Below are 18,098 nucleotides of genomic sequence, written 5' to 3'. Positions count from 1 at the left end.
ACAGATCTTTGAAAATCTGATGTTAAAAAGTGGCATACCATTGTTTTAATTCACATTTCTTTTATGAATAAGGTTAAGCATATTTTCATGTTTTAGAAGCCATTTGTGTTCCCTTTTTATGTGTTCTTTGCCAATTAGGATAATCTTTTTCTTGTAGTTATGAAAATTAATCCTTTGTTCTATAGTGATTTGTGATCCCACTCTCCTCCCCCGCATCCAGTCTATATCTCCTTATGTTGATTTTCTCGTGAATCCATTCTAAATTCTATGTCATCAGATTTATCACTCTTATGTCATGGCTTCTCTGTTTCGTAAAATTAGAAAGCTGAAAGCAGTTAAGTCATCTGAGAAAGTGACTTTATATGTCTATATCCTGGATTCTAATGAAAGCTCAGCAATAGTATGTATACAGTGGTACTCTTGAGAGTAGAGTTGGGGAAAAGAACGTAAAGACCTGGGCTCAATTTCTGACAATAATCACAATAATAATGTTCCTGGACAAGTAACCTTAACCTCCTGCCTCATTTTCTTCATAAAAAACAAAAAACAAACAAAAAAAACCACTTTCGCTCCTTATCTTAGAGAGGTTTGACAATTTAATGAGAGTCAATTAGCATGCTTTAAAAACCACAAGGAGCTCTATACAAATACAAAGGCTTAGTTTACTGCATACTTTGGTGAAGAGAGAAAGAAGTGGGAGGAGAAGTGCTTATCATAAGTAAGGACTCTTCTCTATCAAACTAGGAAACTAATGGAGGTGAGGGTTGAAAAAGGGCAAGAGGAATCTGAAATGGTTACGTAGGCATCTAAGCCTATTTTTGATTCTTCAGTAATCCCACGGACCCAAAGATAAGAGTCCATCTCCACATCTGAATGGAAGTTTATAGAGTATGTGCATTTGCAAAGCGTAAAAGATAGAAATCTTTTGGGAGTCATAGAAATCCAAAGAATTTGTGATTTAAATTAATGATTATTGATAAGTCGAATCTTCACAAAAGTAAAGTATCTAGCTCTAATAATTTAAACTTGTATTACTGGAGATATGCAATGTTCATTTCTGTCATAGGGACAATAAACTTGAATGTTACCTAGCCGACTCTTGCAGGAAACAAATTTTGGTGTAACCAAGACTGGTCTGAAAATATCATTTACAGAACAGTAGCTACATACCAGGCAGTGTGCTAAAAGCCTTTTTTTTTTTTTCTTTAACATTACCACATTCAGTCCTAACAACTATTCACTGAAGCTCACAGAAGTAAAATGACTTACCTAAGCCACATAACTTGTAAATGGAAGTCTCCAGGGCCTATGATTACCTTGTACTGCATACTAACTCTTGGATTGTTCTAATTCTGTCATGATTCTCCATGTTAATACCCAATTTTCTATTCTTCAGAATGCTTAACATGTGAGATTAGTGGACGAGTGTATGGTTTATGAGTTTAAAACAGAAAGATATGCCTAAGGCTATAGTTGTAACCCTATCCAGGAGAGTTAAATATTTAATGCATGAAGTTTCCTCATGGCATAAACTAAATAAGGAGCAGCTACTCATATCCTTCAGTTCCTGAAAGAGAAGAATAATGTTAGGGCATAGACTGACATGTTTTTGAGCGCTAACAGAGTATTCTTTAGGTCAAGAGTTTCAGGGAACACAAGTTCATCTATTCAAAGGGAGACGTCAGCTGTATCACAGGCTCTGGTACAGGATTTGGACTTGGAATAGTTAATGTACTTGACACCGTCAAATTTGAACTCATCTATTTAACCCCAAATTCTGGATGACGGCTTACTTTCTTCTGGAATGGTGTCTTCTAAGTGTTACTACAGTAAAAATTTACTGACTAGCTATTATGGCTCAGCTCTGTCCTATAGCTTGATGTCTCCACAAATCTATCCAAGTATCACCAAAGGTATGTTAAGCGCACAAACCTAGATGAGAGAACCTTCATGAAGGTCACTTATCATTTCTTCTAACCCTCAAGCAGTACTTACTTAACATATTAGGAGTATTAAAAAAGTGATGGTATCTACCTTTAAGGGTTTTGCAGCTTGGTACGGAGGCAGAGTGAGTAAGTATTCATAAATTACCAGAATAAAACAGCAGCATGCAATAAATATAAAGGAGTAACTAAGGACTAAGGGATTATAGAGAAGGGAAAGATTGATCCCAGCGGAGTGGGGAGACAAGGGGAAGAAACATTTGATAACAGTCTTTAGGGATAAGGATGTTGGTAATCTGGGGCAGAAGGAAGATTTTTAGAGCTCGAGTTCTGATCCTGAGTCCAATCACTGGCCAGCTAAATGCACATTTCTTAATCTTTCTAAGCTTCAATGAAGATAATGAAAGTCACTACCTTTTATGGGTAATGGGACTGTTAAATGAATTTATGTAAAGCACTTGGCATAGAGAATAGAATGCACATAAAATGCCTGGCATTTTGACTGGACACATAATGAGGACACAATAAATGTGAGTTAATGTTAGTACTATTAACAAAACATAAGACAATCAAAGGTACCCTTGTTTTCACTGGGGATAAAATATGGCAGATATGTGTATGATTTGTTTCTGCAATGTACCATATTAGGTTATTCCTGTAACTCTCATAAACAGATATAATGATTTAATTTGTGTAGACAGATAATACAATCGTTTAATTTTGAGTCCCTGGACTTAAGGGAGATCAAAAGATCTAGCCAGGTAAACACAGTTTGTAAGGGTGACCATGAGGTCTAAAATGTTAATAAACCATTTCTTTTGGTTGGTAAACAGGTAAGTTTAGATTGCAATTACTTTAAAAAAAAAAAACAACTTAGTTTTTCTCAAAATTTTCCTTTGTTAGGATACTGATGAATTTAAAGGCTTTGGTAGATAAAGTAGAAGATTATATAGCCTTTTTCTCTACTTGCTTGCGATTACTGTATTTGGAGTAGAAGAACATGATGGTTAAGAACCAGACTCTGAAGACCAACAGTCTTGGGGTATAATCCTAGATTTGCAATTTGATACAGCCAATTTCAGGAAAATTATTTATATTAACTTTGTTTTGAGTATAAAGGTGACACGAAGACTGGCACTCTGGTGCACAGTGTGTGCTTAATAACTCGTAAGTGTTATGACCATTAGAGCAAACTATGGCAGTAAGGAATTCACAAGAAAACATTTAGAATAAAAAAAATAGTTTTCTCATGATAAATGGGAGAGCCACCTGAATTTTTAATTGAATGGAAATGAAGGAAATTATAGTCGGATTAAGGGCAGAGAACCAACAGTCTTCAGAAATTAATGAACACTGTTCGCAATGTTATGCAATTTAGAAATGACCCTTGGCCATGTAGGAACAAAAAAAGACTCCCTGAATTTCTATAATAAGGTATTCAAATACCCAATAAATATACAAATGTGATTCAGCTATATTTATAAAAAGAAAATAGGAAATTTTAGTAATGTGAAATTAAAAGCAATTAACAAGTTGTTGATGTAAAACAATGCCAACCAACTGTAAAAGACTGCAGAAACTAACACAGTTATAACATTCTGAGACCCTGTTTGCATCTATCTGCCTTCTTAAGAACTTACCAATGATCATAATCCTTTTTTTGATATACTCTCCATATCAAATTGATTGCATTAATAGTCCCAACTCTTTACTCATCCTTAAATTTACTTTCTTTGCCCTATCATTTTGCAGTGTTCCCATTCTGCCTTACCCACGTGATTTGCTCTGGCCAATAGGATCTTAGCAAACACGATGGATGCTGAAACTTGAGAAAAATTGCTTGAGCAAACCTGCTGAGTTAGTGTCAGGGACACATGGAGCAGAGATAAATGTCCCACCTGATAGTCAGCTAATACCAGGACATATGAGGGAGGCCAGCCAAGATCAGAAGAACATCCTAGCCTTCTCTGCCAACCACAGACTCATGAATGAAATAAAAATTGCTTATTTTAAGCTAATAAATTTTGGACTAGTTTGTAATATAGCATTATTGTGGCAACAAATAATAAACCATCTCTTCTCAATTGGATCACCATGATGCTTAAGAAAGTACAAGGTCTCTCATTCTTTAAAAAATAAAATACAAGACTTTACTCAATCTTTCGTTTTCCTCAAGATAACAGTTTTATAACTAGATTACTTTAAGGAGTTCTCCTATACATGCTATCACCATTTCCTTAGCTCCTCATTCCTTAAGCGATTCCAGTATGGCTTCCAGTGCTTTTACTCCATGAAAACAGCACTTACTAAAGCCACGAATGGCATTCACATTGATAATTCCAGTGAATTTTAGTTTTTGCCCCCTTGGCAGCATTCAATATTGTTGACCATTTCTTCTGCTATGAACTTGTGTTTCTCCTAAATTCATAGGTCAAAGCCCTAACCCCGAAGGTGACTGAATTTGGGGACAGGACCTTTAGGAGGTAATTAAGGTCATGAGTGAAGCTCTAATCTGATGAGGTTGGTGTTACTGAAAGAGGAGGAAGGGATACCAGAGGGTCCTCTCTGCCATGTGAGGACACAGCAAGAAGGTAGCTATCTGCAAGCTATCTATCAGCTTGCAAACCAAACTTGCTGGACCTTGATCTTGGACTTTCCAGCCTCCAAAACTTTGAGAAAAAAATGTTCTGTCGTTTAAGCCAGGCAGTCTATGTTCTTTTGTTGTGGTAGCCCAAGGAGACTAAAGCACCCTCTTTCATGAACTCATTTCTTTTGGCTTTTGAGACAAAACACACTTTCCTCCTGCCTCTTCCATTCCAAGTCATCCTACTTTACTTGGATAATAAAAGTTGGAATTTCTCAAGGATGAGTCCTAGTCTTTCTTTTCTCCTTTATTCTATACAGTCTATTTGGGGGGTCCTCATCCCTACTCACAGTTTCAGTCATCAATGATATCCTAGATGTCTCAACTCCATTCACAGCTTATGCATTACTTATTCAGAAAGGATTTCCCTGCACCTCAACCTAAAGTAGCTCCCCCCTAGAAACTCCTTTCTATCATCCAATTTCATTAACACAATTTATCACTGCTTTATGTTTTCTATTATTGTTTTTCTCTCTTACTAAAAATACAGACGGATTGTTGTTCTTGTTCAGCATTTTATCTGCAGTACTTGGCACAAAGAAACTGGACAAATATTTGCTGAAAGAAAAAATATGATTTCTGCCTCTGGCCATGATGAAGTAACAGGGTAGCTGGGACCAGATACGTGGCTTACTGCCTGGAGAGTTTTCAGGCTGCATGATAGGGAGAGAACCCCAACAGAGCCTGGAAATACTCCTGAGTTGCGGAGACAGTGACTGGAGTTCACGAAGTCCCAGGTGACTAGAATCTGTGGGTTAGAGCATAGGAGAGAGATGGGGGTGGGGGGAGAAAGGAGAGAGAAAGAGACAGAAACAGAGATCTGCAGAGGATTTTCCTTGGGTTAAAGATAAATAAACACTGATCAGTGGATAAGTATTTCCCAAGTCTGTGAAAAGAATTAATGAAAAGGACCAGGTAATACTTTTCTGGAGGCTATATAGAACTGGATATAATTGACCTTCTGACACATGCAGCATTTAGTAAAGTCTTCAGGTGGGTATTGGATTGCCTCTATAGTCAGGTCAACTTAGCCCTAGAGCAGGGCTTCTTAACCTCAGCTTCACTAACATTTGGGACCAGATAATTATTTGTTGTGGGGGCTGTGCTAGACATAGTAGAATTTTTAGTAGCATCCCTAGACTTTTTCCACTAGATGCCAATAGCACCTTCTAAATGTAACAGTACAAAATGTCTCTGTACATGACCAAATATCCTCTATGAGGCAAAATCATCCCTGGTTGTAAACTACTGTCTGAGATTAAAGGCTGTTCTGGCTCTGCCCAACAATGCTTAATACATAAAAGAATCAAAATGTTTCTCAATCAGTTAATGGTGTCCCAGAACAGAGACGAAGAACATTTAATATTGCAAAAATTCTAGCTCACAATAATATAAAATTCACAATGTCTGGCATCCCACTGAAAATTACCATGCATGCATGCATGCAAAAAAAAATATGATCCATAATGAGGGGAAAAACCATTAAAGAAATAGATAAATAAATAACACAGATTGTGAAATTAGTACATGAGGATGTTAATGGGGATATTTTAAATACACTTCATAATTTCAAGAAGTTGAAGAAAGCATGAGCATGACATGGACAAATATGGTAGATATAAAAAATACTGAATTTGAACTTCCAGAGTTGACAAACCATTAATAAAATAAAAAATATCCTAGATGGTATTAATAGCAGATTAAACAATGCCAAAGAAATGATTAGTGAACTTAAAAACATAGGAATAGTAATATGCAGAATGAAAGTAAGAAGAGAAAAAAAAATTAGCAAAAATGAATCGAGTATCAGTGACCTGTGGGATAAATACATGTGATTTATATTCCAGAAGGAGAGGAGAGTGGAGAGGGACAGACATATGTTTAAAGAAACTGGCCAGACACAGTGGCTGACGCCTGTAATCCCAGCACTTTGGGAGGCCGAGGCAGGCGGATCACCTGAGGTCAGGAGTTCGAGACCAGCCTGACCAACACGGAGAAACCGTCTCTACTAAAAAAAAAAAAAAAAAAAAAAAAATACAAAATTAGCCGGGCGTGGTGGCGCATGCCTGTAATCCCAGCTACTTGGGAGGCTGAGGCAGGAGAATCGCTTGAACCAGGGAGGTGGAGGTTGTGGTGAGCCAAGATTGTGCCATTGTCCTCCAGCCTTGGCAACAAGAGCGAAACTCCGTCTCAAAATAAAAAATAAAAAAATAAAAAAAAAAAGAAATAATGGCTAAAAAATGTCTAAATGTGATTACAAGTATAAACTGATATATTCAAGGAGTTCAACAAACTCCAAGCAGAGAAAACATAAAGGCAATAATGCCAAGCCCTTTCATAATCAAACTGTTGATAACCAGTAATAAAGAGAAAATCTTAAAAGCATCTGGCAGAAAAAAGATCATACAGAGGAGCAAATATAAGAATGCCATACCCATCTTCAGAAACAATACAAGCAAGAAGCAAGTAGAACAATATCTGTAAAGTACAGTCTCCGGCTTAGGATGATTTAACTTAGCATTTTTCAACTTTACAGTGGTGTGAAAGTGATAGGCATTTAGCAGAAGCCATGCTTTGAGTACCCATATAACCATTCTGTTTTTCAATATCAGTATTCTATAAGTTATATGAGATAGTCAACATTTTATTGTAAAATAGGCTTTGTGTTTAATGATTTTGCCTAGCTGTAGGCTAATGTAATGTTCTGAGGACATTTAGGGTAGGTGAGGCTAGGCTATGATGTTAGATAGGTTAAGTGCATTAAATGAACTTTTGACTTACGGTATTTTTTCAACTTACAAGGATTTAACGGGAAGTAGCCCCATCATAAGTTGAGGAGCATCAGTACTAAGAGAAAAATATGATCAAATCTGAAATCCATATGCAGAAAAAATATATTTCAAAAACGTGATATATAGACTTTTATAGACATACAAAGGCAGAGTGAATTAATCAACAGCAGACCTGCACTACAAGAAATGCTAAAGGAGGTCATTCAGGCAGAAGAAAAGATATCGGATAGAAATCTGGATCTGTACACAAGAATGAAGAGCACTAGACATGATAAATTCATGGGAAAAATACTTATTTTCCTATTTAAAAAATCTCTGAATAACTGTGTGAAGAAAAAATAGGAATAATGTACTATGAGGTTTGTAATGTTTACAGAAATAAAAGCACAAAGACTTGGAGAAAAATGCAAACGTATGGTTGTAACAACTTCAGTAAAGTTTCAGGATACAAAATCAATGTACAAAAGTCAGTACCATTTCTATACACCAACAACCATCCAAGCTGAGAACCAAATCAAGAAAGCAATTCCATTCACAATAGCCACAAAAAAATAAAATTTGTAGGAATTTATTCTTTATTCTTAGGTACGGCTAACCAGAGAGGTGAAAGATCTTTGGTTTCTTTGTAATGTAAGGAGAATTACAAAACACTGTTCAAAGAAATCAGAGATGACACAAACAAATGGGAAAACATTCCATGATTATGGGTAAGAAAAATCAATATTGGGATAAGAAAAATCAAAATTGGGCCATATTGTCCAAAGAATTTTAGAGATTCAATGCTATTCCTATCAGACTGCCAATGACGTTCAGATGGAACCAACAAAGAATGTGAATAGCCAAGGCAATCCTAAATAAAAAGAACAAAGCTGGAGGCATCACATTACCTGACTTGGAACTATACTACAAGGCTACTGTATTAGTCCATTTTCACACTGTTGATAGAAACATACCCAAGACTGGACAATTTACAAAGGAAAGAGGCTTAATGGAGAACCCACAGTTTCACATGGCTGGGGAAGCCTCACAATCATGGCGAAAGGTGAAAGGCATGTCTCACATGGTGGCAGACAAGAGAAGAGAGCTTGTGCAGGAAAACTTCCCCTTACAATAACCACCAGATTTTGTGAGACTCACTATCACAAGAAGAGCATGTGAAAGACCTCCCCCATGATTCAATTACCTCCCACCAGGTCCCTCCTACAACACATGGGAATTCAAGATAAGATTTGAATGGGGACACAGCTAAACCATATCATTCTGCTCCTGGTCCCTCCCAAATCTCATATCCTTACATTTAAAAACCAATCATGCTTCCCAACAGCCCCCTACAGTCTTAAGTCATTTCAGCATTAATTCAAAAGTCCACAGTCCAAAGTCTTATCTGAGACAAGGCAAGTCCCTTCCACCTATGAGCCTATAAAATCAGAAGCAAGTTAGTTAACTTCCTAGATACAATGAGGGTAGAGGCATTGAGTAATTACAGCCATTCCAAATTGGAGACATTGGCCAAAACACAGGAGCTAGGGTACTCAAATCTTAAAGCTCTAAAATGATCTCCTTTGACTCCATGTCTCACATCCAGGTCACGCTGATGTAAGAGGTGGGTTACTATGGTCTTGGGCAGCTCTGTCCCTGTAGCTTTGCAGGGAATAGCCCCCCTCCTGCCTGCTTTCATGGGATGGCTTTGAGTGTCTGAGGCTTTTCCAGGTGTACGGTACAAGCTTTTGGTGGATCCACCATTCTGGGGTCTGGAGGACAATGGCCCTCTTCTCACAGCTCCACTAGGCAGTGCCCAAGTAGGGACTCTGTGTCGGGGCTCTGACTCCACATTTCCCTCTGCACTGCCCTAGCAGAGGTTCTCCATGAGGGCCCTCCCCCTGCAGCAATCTTTTGCCTGGGCATCCAGGCGTTTCCACACACCTTCTGAAATCTTGGCAGAGGTTCCCAATCCTCAATTCTTGACTTCTGTAAACCCACAGGCTCAACACCATGTGGAAGCTGCCAAGGCACTGGGGCTTCCACCCTCTGAAGCAACAGCCTGAGCTGTACCTCAGCCCCTGTTAGTCACACCTGGAGTGGCTGGGACACAGGGCACCAAGTCCCTAGTCTGCACACAGCATGGGGACTCTGGGGCTGGCTCACGAAATCACTTTCGCCTAGGCCTCTGGGCCTGTGATGGAAGGGGCTGCTGTGAAGACCTCTGATATGCCTTGGAGACATTTTCCCCATTGACTTGGAGATTAACGTGTGGCTCCTCATTAGTTATGCAAATTTCTGCAGCTGGCTTGAATTTTTCCTCAGAAAATGGGTCTTTCTTTTCTATCAAATTGTCAGGCTGCAAATTTTCCACACTTTTATGCTCTGCTTCCTTTATAAAACTGAATGCCTTTAACAGCACCCAAGTTACCTCTTGAATGCTTTGCTGCTTAGAAATTTCTTCCGCCATATACCCTAAATCATCCCTCTCAAGTTCAAAGTTCCATAAATCTCTAGGGCAGGGGCAAAATATCGCCAGTCTCTTTGCTAAAACGTAACAAGAGTCACCTTTGCTCCAGTTCCCAACAAGTTCCTCATCTCCATTTGAGACCACCTCAGCCTTGACCTTATTGTCCCTACTGCTATCAGGCTTTTGGTCAAAGCCATTCAACAAGTCTCTAGGAAGTTCCAGATTTTCCCACATTTTCCTGTCTTCTTCTGAGCACTCCAAACTGTTCCAACCTCTGCCTGTTACCCAGTTCCAAGGTTGCTTCCAGATTTTTGGGTATCTTTTCAGCAGCACCACACTCTTGGTACCAATTTACTGTATTATTCCATTTTCATGCTGCTGGTAAAGACATACCTGAGACTGGGCAATTTACAAAAGAAAGAGGCTTAATGGAGAACCCACAGTTTCACATGGCTGGGGAAGCCTCACAATCAATGGTGAAAGGTGAAACGCATGTCTCACATGGTGGCACACAAAAGAAGAGAGCTTGTGCAGGAAAACTTCCCCTTATAAAACCATCAGATTTTGTGAGACTCACTATCACAAGAAGAGCATGTGAAAGACCTGCCCCCATGATTCAAATACCTCCCACCAGGTCCCTCCCACAACACGTGGGAATTCAAGATGAAATCTGAGTGGGGACAAAGCCAAACCATATCAGCTACAGTAACCAAAAGAGCATGGTACTGGTACAAAAGCAGACACATAGACAAATAGAACCAAAAAGAAGGCTGAGAAATAAAGCTGCACATCTACAACCATCTGATCCTTGACAAAGCTGACAAAAACAAGCAATGGAAAAAGAACTCCCTATTCAGTATATGGTGCTGGGATAACTGGCTAGCCATATACAGAAGATTGAAACTGGACCCCTTCCTTACACCATATACAAAAATCAACTCAAGATGGATTAAAGACTTCAATGTAAAACCTCAAACTATAAAAACCCTGAAGGCTGACCAAGGAAATACCATTCTGGACACAGGTCCTGGCAAAGATGTCACAATGAAGATGCCAAAAGCAACTGCAACAAAACCAAAAATTGACACATAGGACCTAATTAAACTAAATTACTAATAGAGTAAACAGACAACTGACAGAATGGGAGAATATTTGTCAACCATGTATCCAGCAAAGGTCTAATATCCAGAGTTTATAAGATGAACTTATAACAATTAACAAGCAAAAACCAAACCCATTAAAAAGTGGGCAAAGGGGCTGCACATGGTGGCTCACACCTGCAATCCCAGCACTTTGGGAGGCTGAGGTGGGCAGATCACCTGAGGTTAGGAATCTAATCATGGCGAAATCCCATCTCTAGTAAAGATAGAATAATTAGGCGAGCATGTTGGCGGGTGCCTGTAATCCCAGCTACTTGGGAGGCTGACGCAGGAGAATCACTTGAACACGGGAGGTGGAGGTTGCAGTGAGCTGAGATTGTGCCACTGCACTCCAGCCTGGGCAACAGAGTAAGACTCTGTCTCAGAAAAAAAAAAAAAATGTGAGCAAAGGACATGAACAGACACTTTTCAAAAGAAGACATTCACGCAGCATATGAAAAAATGTTCAATATCATTAATCATTAGAGAAATGCAAATCAAAACCACAACGAGATACCATTTCTTATCAGTCAGAATGGGTATTATTAAAAAGTGAAAAAAAACAAAAACAAAAACAAAACAACAACAGATGCTGGCAAGGCTGTGGAGAAAAGGGAATGCTTATATACTGCTGGTGGGAATGTAAATTAGTTCAGCCATTTTGGAAAGCAATGTGGCGATTTCTCAAAGAGCTAAAAATAGAACTACCATATGACCCAGCAATCCCATTACTGGGTATATACTCAAAGAAATATAAATCATTCTACCACAAAAGACACACGCACATGTACATTTATCACAGCATTATTTAGAATAACAAAGACATGGAATCAACCTAAATCCCATCATTGGTAGAATAAAGAAAATGTGTACATATAGACAACGGAATACTACGCAGCCATAAAAAGCAATGCGATCATGTCCTTTGCAGCGACATGGATGGAGCTGGAGCCCATAATCCTAAGGGAACTAATGCAGGAATGGAAAACAAAACATTTATAAGGATTCTCACTTGTAAGTGGAAGTAAAATACTGAGTACACACGGACCAAAGAAGAGAACAACAGAAAGCGGGGCCTATTTGAGGGTGAAGGGTGGGAGGAGGGAGAGGACTGAAAAATTACTTATTGGGTAGTATGCTTATTACCTGGGTGATGAAATAATCTGTACACCAAATCCCGGTGCCATGCAATTTACCTATATAACAAATTGCATATGTACCCCTGAACCGAAAATAAAGATAAAAAAAAATTATTGGCTACCCATGAAGTACTATATTATTATTTGAAGGCAGAACTCTGGTAAGTTAATGACGTATACTATAAATCCTACAGAAACTGCTTTTTTAATTTTTATTTATTTTAAACAGTGTCTCATTCTGTTGTCCAGCCTGGAGTACCATGGAATGATCTTGGCTCACTGCAACCTCCACCTCCCAGACTCAAGTGATCCTCCTGCCCCAGCCTCCCCAGTAGCTGGGGCCACAGGCACGTGCCACTACACCTGCCTGATTTTTGTGGAGACAGAGTTTCACCATGTTGCCCAGGCTGGTCTTGAACTCCGGGGCTCAAGTGACCTTCCCAGTGGTGGGATTACAGGAATGAGCCACCTCACCTGACCAGCAACCACTTTTAAAAAGCAAATCAGGAGATTGAAAAAATAATAAAACACACTGTATTGATCCAAAAGAAGGGTGGAAAAGAGAAAAAAGGGGGGAACAAATAGTAGGTGGGACAAATAGAAAATAGAAAGATGGCTGATTTAAACCCAACCATATTAATGGTGACATTAAATGTAAGTGGTCTACTGAAAAGGCAGAGACTGTCACATTGGATAAAAAGGCAAGCCTCGATTCTAAGTTGCTTAATAAAAGAGATCATCTTTAAACATAAAGACACAATAGGTTAAAAATAAAAATATTGTGAAAAGATACACTATGACACCAGTAGTGAAAAGCAAGCTGGAACGACTCTAGTAGTTATCAGATAAATTAGATTCCAGAGTGAGGAACATTTTCAGGATTAAAGAGGAGGTTAATTTCATAATGATAAAAAAGTCAGTTAATAAAAAGTACCTAACAATTCTAAATGCACCTATTTATAGAGCTTCAAAATACATGAAGCAAAACCTAACAGAACTGAAAGGATAAAAAGAAAAATCCACAATCATAGTCACAGATTTTGACATCCCCCTCTCAAAAACAGATAGAACAAGTAGACTGAAATTCACCAAGATGGAAAAATCTTGAACAGTACTAGCAATCATCTTGCTTAACCGACAATTATAGAACATTTCATTCAACAGCAGTAGAATACACATTATTTTCAAGAACACACAGAACATTTACTTAGATTTGCCTAGACACTCGGCCATATAATACATCTCAAAAATTCAAAAAGACTGAATTCACAAACAGTATATTAGAATTAAATTAGAAATCAGCACCAGAGATATCTGAAAAATCCCTAAATATTTGGAAACGAAACAACACATTTCTAGGCAGGGTCTTGCCATGTTGCCCAGGCTGGTCTTGAATTCCTGGGCTCAAGTAATCCTCCTGCCTCAGCCTCTCAAAGTGTTGGAATTACAGGCGTGAGTACTGCACCCAGCTAATATGTCTCTAAATAATCCATGGGCTAAAGAAGAAATCACAAGAGAAATTAGAAAATATTTTGAATTTAATTAAAATGAAAACACAGCAGAGCAAAATTTGTGATATAGCTGAAGAAGTGTTTAAAGGGAAACTTATAACATGTTCATATTAGTAAATAATCTTCCTTCTACCACTATAACACTTACACTCTATTACCAATGGTTCTCAAAGTGTACTTCCTGGTCCAGAAGCATAAGTATCACTTGGGCCCCGCCCCATATCTCTTCAATTAAACTCTGTGGGTGGATCCAAACAATTGTTTTAACAAGACTTGCTGGTGATTCTGATGCACACTAAAGTTTGTGAATCACAATGGTCTCAGTATGGTTAGGTGTTTTGCCCCACACCCTTCCTTCTTCACAATGCAACCAGGGAAATCTTCCAGAAAGGAAAATCTGATTTTTTTTTTTTTTTTTTTTTTTTTTTTTTGAGACGGAGTCTCGCTCTGTCGCCCAGGCTGGAGTGCAGTGGCGTGATCTCGGCTCACTGCAAGCTCCGCCTCCCGGGTTCACGCCATTCTCCTGCCTCAGCCTCCCGAGTAGCTGGGACTACAGGCGCCCACAACCGCGCCCGGCTAATTTTTTGTATTTTTAGTAGAGACGGGGTTTCACCGTGGTCTCGATCTCCTGACCTTGTGATCCGCCCGCCTCGGCCTCCCAAAGTGCTGGGATTACAGGCGTGAGCCACCGCGCCCGGCCAGGAAAATCTGATTATGTCTTATCTTCCCCATCCACTTCCAATTTAAATCTCTGTTCTAAGTCCAATGGGAGCCACTGAAAGTAGGCAAACTTCTTGGCATAGCTCATAAGAACTTCTTTAGTCTGTTCCTTTGCTTCCTTCTCAATCCTCTCTACATCTGACATCATCTCCTTCTTTCTCTCTTGACTAGACACACCAGCCATGACTTACACCTCTGACCTGCCAAGAATCCCACACCTCAGCATTTTTTCCACATCCAAATCCTTTTTCCTACTCTACTGGTTTTCTACCACTTGGCCTAGTTAATTCTTCCTCACTCTTCACAGCTTAGCTTAATGGCCATTTGCTCAGGGAACTGTTCCTTCACTTGGTAAAACCTTCCAAAATTAAATTCCCATAGCACCACATACTGAGAATGCAGCAGATTTGTGCATTTACTCAATGTCTGCCTCTCCAAATAAACTTGAACTGTGAGGGTAGGAGCCACATCTGGTTTTGCCCCCACTATTTCGCCTGTGTCTAACATACTGCCTAGCATGCAGAAGACAAACACTTTTGAATAAATAAAAAGAGTGTATAGGTACAGGCTTTTAAAATCTAGCTTTCTATGTTTGCATAACACAGAAAAAGGTAGCAAATAAATGCATTTTCCAGGTTGCCTGGAAGTGGGAGAAGGAAAAAGAAGCCAAGGTCCGGTTTAAATAAACACAAACAAGAAAAAAAAGTGGCAAGATGAAATCATTCAGACACCTACCCTTGCCTTTTTTGTTTGTAATTAAACTATAGGTGAATTCACTAGGCTTAACGTTATGATAATCACATAATGCTCAGCTCCACAACAAGAAAACTGTTACTGCCCAGGAAACATGAGAAGAAAAAAGGTAGTTAGGAGAGCTGAACTAAGACTTTTGAATTCTTAAGAAATAGAGAAGGAAGAAAAAAGGAGAAAGAGAATATTTAGACCTTGAGGCAGGAATTTATCATGGTGTGAAGCATTGAAACCAATCTCCTTCTAGCAGGTGCTAGCAGCTGGTTAAAGAAGAAAAGGGTGACCCTTGAACTTACCTCAGATAGAGAAAGCAGGTCTGGAGGCTGCAGGGAGAGAATAAAGATTTACAAAACAGAATACAACTGGTGCTCATGGCTCCCCCAGCACCACTCTGCTGGACAAAGACAGATATTGACCCGTAAAGATCAAACAAAACAAAACAGCTAACATGTCAAATACATTGTATTGTGTTGAGGGAGGGAGTGTTGAGGAAGAAGTAGACGGAGTGTTGGTGACGAACAAGATAGAATGACCTTAATATATTTTTTAAAAGCCAACAACTTATTTTTTATCTTTTTCAAGCCACACCATATCAAAATTGTAGTGATATCAACAGGGTCGGCAAACTTTTTCTGCAAAGGGCCAGGTAGTAAATAGTTTAGACTCTGTAGGCTTTATGGTGTCTGTTGCAACTATTCAGCTTCTGCAGCACAAAAATAGCAATAGACAATATATAAGTGAATGAACATGGCAGTGTTCCAATAAAACTTTATTTATAAAATATGCCATGGGCCAGACTTCCCAATTTAGAGAATTAAATCTATGTCTGAAAATAGTTCTGTTCTCTACAACCACTAGTATGTGGAATAAGCCAAATTATGTTTCTTTTACTAATTATGTTGCCAAAGTAAAAACTTGAAATATCTTCTAGATAAATTCCTTGAGTTCCTTTGTGACTTGAACATCTAACACAACGCCTGATAAATCAAAAGAAAAATATCCAATCTTCGTTAAATAAACTGAATGATTTTCTGTGAAAGATATGGGGCAATTAGTAAAACAATATCCTGAAAACTCAGTAATAGTTGAGAAAGCAATGGAATATAAAATATTCAAGAAAAATTCTAAGAAAAAACATCAAGACGAAGATTGTTTAGCTGTTTTACATTTTAACAAAATATTATGGCAAAAATTAGAGACTCTTTAAAACCTAAACTCTTATCTTACTCAATTCCTAAGAAAATTACAGGGGAAAAACTCAAATATAAAGAGAATGTATCTTTTTAAAAAATTCCTCAGGGGGGTTTGGTGTAAAAAAATTCCTAATTTCATTAGAATACTTTAACAGAATCAAATCTTAACAGTTTTACTTATAGTTCACTTTTATCTTGTGTTCAGTGTTCCAAATATGTGTTAAAATGCTCATAAGCAAGATCAGAGGAGTATGTATGGTTAGTCTTGGTTTCTGGTAGTTGAAGGAGTATATTACTTAGTTAAAAATCAGCCATCAGTTATAAACCTGTGTGAAAACCAGAATTTTGAATGGGAAAAATGTAAATTCAGTTATTTTTGAGGAGAGATGGCAAAATAGAAGATGACAAACTTTTTTTTTTTTTTTTCAGTCATCTCAGAATTCGATTCAAAGTGTCAACTGAATTCGAAATTCTTATGGGAAAATTTAATGTTTTAGGATGAGTACTACTATTACAGGAGCTTCAAGACCACATTAGGTTATTTTATTCTTAAAAGTTTACTCAGAGGTGTCCAGAGTCAGCTTATTTATATCGACATGTTTATCAATTAGGAAAAGATATACACTTGCTTTGGGAACTCAAAAGATACCGATATTAAAAAGGTCTATATTATTTCCAACAGTCACTCTCCATTTTTAGGTCATTATCATCTCAAAAATCATCTCCTGCAACTGACCCTTCACACATTTCCCATCCTCCACCCCCCAAATCTATATTGTGTGCTACTATTAGAAAAGATTCTCTAGAACTCTGCTTTGATCATATAGCTGCTCACTATTCACAGAACAGATATATTCTTGGCTGGATCTCTTTGTACTGTCATTCCCACTTGGCGAACTTGACTATTATTAAATCTAAGGACCCACCTTTCTCCAGGCTTACATTCTGGCAGCTAAGATAAAACCAGTTGTTCTATCCTCTATTTCTTGAGACAGCTATTCCAAACCTTGTCCATATTCCCCAATTACCCAATCCCACATACTACTCTTGATTACCTCTTGATTCATAGAAAATGAACTCTAATATCTCAGGATTCTGCCCACAAATTACCGATTTGCTTTCCCACATATTGTTCCCACTACCCTGTTTTTTTTTTTTTTTTCTTTTTTAAGAGAAAAGTGACCCTTTTGGCTAAGTCCAGTCTCTCTAACCATGTCCTAGATCCTATACCCAATAATCTACACAGGGGCTTCACTCCATTTCCATTGGTTGCTATCTCATTTCTGTATCTTCAATCATTTATTCCCTATTGGCTTTTTCCCATTAGTATAAATATATATCTTTTAAACCTGTCTTCAACCCCAGCTTAATCTAGCTAACTTTTGTATATTCTCTCCATTCATGGCCCATTATAGTTTTCTGTGCTAATTTTCTTTCTCTTCCTTCATTTAACTCATCTAGCCTTGAATATGACTTGTGGCTCTGTTAGTCCACCAAAGCTACTCTTTCCCAACCACTAAGATAAACTCTTATTGCTATATTCAATGGAACCGTTTCAGGGCTCATCTTAGTTGACTTCTTATCAACAATTTACATTGCCTTCTCTCATCTTACAACACATTTCCGTTCACCACATTCTCCAGGCTTTCCTCTTACCTCTCAACTACTCTCATCAGTCTCCTTTTGTATACATCTTTCCTTTTCCCTAAATCTTTGGGGCTCTGACTTCCTAGGCTCTTTCAATCTTACAATGAATAATCTCATTGTAATCTCTTCCACTCTCATGGTTTCAGTTATTTGTTGATTCACAAACCCTTA

General features: G+C 38.2%; 1 protein-coding gene and 1 long non-coding RNA gene across 5 annotated transcripts in view; both read right to left on the bottom strand.

The window, feature by feature from the left end:
• The window catches only part of LCORL (ligand dependent nuclear receptor corepressor like), a 296,483-nt gene that overhangs the window by 8,669 nt on the left and 269,716 nt on the right, over window positions 1-18,098 (bottom strand). The gene's annotated exons all lie outside the window — the stretch shown is intronic.
• Window positions 241-14,026, bottom strand: LOC126955424 (uncharacterized). Its single transcript, XR_007725924.1, has 2 exons — window positions 10,432-14,026; window positions 241-8,542 (listed from the first exon to the last, which is right to left on the bottom strand). It is a non-coding gene; the product is annotated as an uncharacterized LOC126955424 (long non-coding RNA).

This window comes from Macaca thibetana, chromosome 5 (assembly GCF_024542745.1).
Source record: "Macaca thibetana thibetana isolate TM-01 chromosome 5, ASM2454274v1, whole genome shotgun sequence".
Classification (NCBI taxonomy): domain Eukaryota; kingdom Metazoa; phylum Chordata; class Mammalia; order Primates; family Cercopithecidae; genus Macaca; species Macaca thibetana.
This window is presented reverse-complemented; position numbering and strand designations above follow the sequence as displayed.